A 4,817-nucleotide genomic window follows, 5' to 3' on the forward strand; every position below is an offset into this window, starting at 1 on the left:
CCGAAATCTTTTGCCAAAAAAGAGATCATCATTACACTTACAGCTCATATGTCCTGAGAATACGCGTTATGTGTCTTTAATGCAGTGGTTTCCATTACTTTCTATTTCCTCATGCCGTTGATAATTGTTGATTGCTCTGTCTTTTAGTGCAGTTTTCCACCCCATGGGTAAGAGAGTGTCCTGAAGTTCTATCCGCCCCACCGCCTTCTTTGCAAAGCCGTTGGCAGAATGAGAGTGACGCCTTGTGCCGGAAGTCTTCGGCCACCATTGCTGATGATTTTTTATTCTAAATTTAAGTAATGGCGGGGTTCGAACAACGGACCGAGAACGTTTGGATTACAAATCAAGGACGGAAAACCTAGACTACGTGTGGTTCTCTATGTAAGGATGTTATATCTTCAATGTCCGTGTTTCGTTTGACTACCACGACGTAACAGATTTAGGATGTCCGATTGATGGACATTAATTTCGGCTTTATTACCAATTGATCAGAGACAAGGAATGTTTACTACATTTTATCAAACAGTGGACTAACGTTATCGGTGCAAAATCACTTCATAGTTCCAGTTGCTCGCCGACTCTTAAGATGAAGAGTAATACACACTTAGTGTTAGAAGAAAACACAACCATCATAGGTTTCAACATACACATCGAAACTAAAAGTGATAAGGGGATACATCGGCGCGTCATAAAACGCCCATAAAGGACAAAGTCGAAGGACTGAACCTTGGGGGAAGGAGAACTTCATTCACCTTTTATTGCACACAAAGTTTTATTGCTAACAGTTAATTCAAATAAAAATTATAATGAAAAATTTTGCCAAATGTGTGGTTACCAGATATCTAAATAGGCACAAGTTTGCCATTGAGACAATATTTTTGATACGGATATAATTATTAAAATCATAACTATGACTAAATAATAGTTTTCTGAACAGTTTGCCGTCTAGTCATTACGCTAATGACACGTATATGGGATTATTGTACCGTAATTAACAGTAGAATGATAGGAATCAGATTAAACCGCAGAAGCCAATTTATGTTAATGCCAAATTTCATGCGATTATAGTAACGCGACTACAATAAAATGTTTTAAATGCTAAGTATCTTGAGGTCTAGACTGAACACGAACTGGACAGCGAAAAAAAAATCGACGTACGAAGAAGTTTATTCGCGAGGCCATCCTCCGCAGCAAGCGCAGAAACACTTCCTTTATAAATAAAACCGCCTTTTCTTGCTACAACTTAATTTATTTTTCCCAGACGCGTGTCGCCTTTTTCTTACTCTAAGGCATCTTCAGTGAGATGGTTTGTTGGCATCCGCGTTTCCTCTCATCTGGTCTGGAAGTCGCACTACCACTTTATTTCCGAAAGTTTGAAATACAAAATTGTGCTTATGTTATGGAAATGAAGTGGTAGTGCGACCTACAGACCAGATGAGAGGAAACGCAGTTGCCAACAAACTATCCTATTGATAGCTTAGAGTAAGAAAAAAGCAAAACGTGACTGGGAAAAATAAATTAAGTTGCAGCAAGAAAAGGCTGTTTTATTTACAAAACAGGTACGACTGAGAGACAGTAAATGACACGCTTGCTAAATGCATTCGTAGCTGAATAAACAGAATGGGCAACTTTAAACATGCAACTGAAACAAAACGTAGCTAACGCCTGAAAACGACAGGCAATAATTACATACACAGATATTCTTCATTTATCTTATAAGATATCTGAGCTCCAGGTGCCAAACAGATGCAGACATGAGCCCCGTGTACAACAGCTTGGTCGAGGCCCAGTTATTCCGCTCGACCACTAACTGACAATTGCTGACGGCCCCACCAATAGTGCGAGGTATACAAGTTTCAGGCCGACTTTGTTTCACATAGCCGGCCGGGTGGCCGAGCGATTCTAGGCGCTACAGTCTGGAACCGCGCGACCGCTACGGTCGCTGGTTCGAATCCTGCCCGGGGCATGGATGTGTGTGATGTCCTTAGGTTAGTTAGGTTTAAGTAGTTCTAAGTTCTAGGGGACTGATGACCTTAGAAGTTAAGTCCCATAGTGCTCAGAACCATGTGAACCATTTTGTTTTGTTTCACATACACTCCGTCAAATAGTATTAACTTCAACACAGACATCCCAATACGATAACGAACACGTTACAACTTAAACTCCTTAAGTAAATAACCCTGGTAACTGTTAGTGGGTATAGCTGGAGCATAAACGGAACCCTGGCATCCACGAAATAAGAAAGACACGCAAGGGGCCGAAGTCGTAGGTCAATCCCTTAACCGACGCTCAGGGATACTACAAATCGTAAGAAATTACGATCTAATAAATCGTGCGTCCAATACGATACGACTTAAATTCCTTAAAGAAATAATCCTATCTTAATAAATCCAAGGCAGTGCACTTAGAACAATATTAGATAAGACAACAACAAATTAATATCAAAGCGCCTTAAACAAATTGTCACGGCCTCCGTGCTGTAACCAAATGACACTCAAATCCCAGGTATTTTAAGGGGGGTAGGACGTCAAACGGGCCGACTTGGAGCAGAAGAGTCACCACTGGACATTTTAATTTCTACTGTCTATGCTTTTACAATTAAATTCATAAAACTTTGTCACCATGACCAGGAAGGATTGAGGACTCACACTCATCGCAGTGGAAGTTCAAAAACGTAGCAAAACACCTTTTTTTACATATGAAATTTCGTCATTTTTTCACTTATTTCTGGCTGCATTTGTTGCTATAGGTACACTTTTCTTCCTAAGTAGGAGAGATTCTTGGATGAATTTTTCATAGCATGCAAACAGTAGTTACAGGTGTATGTAACTCCAGAATTCTCCAAATCTATTAAAAAAACTGTGGAAAAAATTGAGATAATTAACTATAAAACTTGAGTTTTTTCTAAACATGAAGTTTAAAATGTAACAGTTCGTTCATTTTTTCATAAATTAAATAACTTCTAGAGATTCATACACCTGTAACTATTGTTTCTATGCTGTGCAAAAGTCATCGAAGAATCTCTCTCACTTAGGAAGAAAAGTGTACCTATAGCAACAAATGCAGCTAAGTGAAAGAAGATGAAATTTCATATGCAAAAAAAAAAAAAGTGTTTTGTTGCGTGTTTGAGCTTCTACTGCTATGAGTATGAATCATGAATCCTTCCTGGTCATGCTGTTGAAGTTTTATGAATTTATTTGTAAAAGTATAGACAGTGGAAATTAAAATGTCCTGTGGTGCCTCTTCTGCTCCAAGTCGGACCCGTTTGACGTCCTATCCCCCTTAAACAAGCAATTCAAGTCACACTAACATAAGACTGGTTCAAGAAAAGGTATAAAATGATAAATCAACTTACAATAATTACAAAGATTCAAGGCTGCGCAGACAGATCTGGTGGAATGACCATACACTGCTTTCTAAAACAGACTAAACACTAAGCTTGAGAAAAAATACACAGTAAGACCCAAGGCGTAATTGGTAAGCCAGAATATAGACGCAATCAGACGCCAACACGAATTACTACTGTCAGAATGGCACAACAAGTTTCGTAATGGAGAGCCACAAGATAAATTGTGCACAGAGTTTCGTCATTGAGAATCAACCAGTAATTTGTTTCAGGTTCATCATACTTGCAACAGGGAGGGCAGAAAATGTCTCTCCAGCGAGTGACATAAATACAATGATGTCACCCTGTTACTTCAGTTGAAGTCCGTGTCCAACAATACCGGAAAGGTAGGCCACGAGTCAGGACCCTCAACAACACATAATCGGCAAATGACCACCAAACGTCTTCGCTGCGCAGTCCATCCCAAAACGCACCAAATACAGCCGGCGCCTACCCGAATGGACGTCTTCATAGCGACAGTTCCCGCCGACAAGGTAGCCCCTTGCGTTCACAACCAACCACAGGCTGTTACTACCTGCCTCTCACTCCGCACGTTCGCTCGGCCGTTCCTCTCACGTGCGCACCACTTTGTGACCACATCACGAGCGCCGAAAGATTTCGATTCCTGGAGGAAAATTAATACAACGAAAGCGGGCACGGCTCAAAAAGTCTTACGTCTGTAGTAGTTGTAAGTTGCCGGTTCATGTGGCTGATGGAAAGCGTGTCTTTGGTGCAATTAGCTCGCCCGTTAACTCTTTTATCACCCTCTGTGTGTCAAGCCTAGGTGGCGCTAACACACCGCCACAAGGCGTTTTCATTTTCCCGTTTCAACACGCGCAGCCCAGTTAAGACTGTGCGATGTGATTTTAGGCAAAAGTACGTCGTTGCCCCATCTGAAAGATAAAATTCACCTCAAGTTCCTACGTTCATTCCTGTAAAAGATCAGTCTTTGAAATCGTATTAACATGCTTTTGAAACACTCTGGAGTTAATACTGAAGGCAGACCATTACAAAAGAATATTGAAATATTGTGCGAAAGTTGCTAGCTATCGAAAACGGTTACTATTGTAGACATTGTCCTTTTATAAGTGTTATGTCTGTCATTATAACGAAGTGAATGAACACTCTAGAACGTACCAAACATCATAAAATGATTGAATAGTAAATGTATTTATTTCAAATATGCAGGATGAGGCAACAAAAACATGCCACCATATCAAGAATGAGTAACTACCGTATATAGAGGTACGGACAATGTGGCGAATTTCCTGATGTCGGTAATTTTTATCGTTTATAGTCGTCGAATTGCGCCACCGCCTGCAGTCTTTTCTTTTTCCTAATAAAACTATATATAACTTTTCTGTGGCATATTAAAGAAATTTTCAAGAGAACCTCAACGTCGTGATACGTATGAGAATTCATCAAACAGCAG

This window comes from Schistocerca piceifrons, chromosome 6, assembly GCF_021461385.2.
Source record: "Schistocerca piceifrons isolate TAMUIC-IGC-003096 chromosome 6, iqSchPice1.1, whole genome shotgun sequence".
NCBI classification, from domain to species: Eukaryota; Metazoa; Arthropoda; class Insecta; order Orthoptera; family Acrididae; genus Schistocerca; species Schistocerca piceifrons.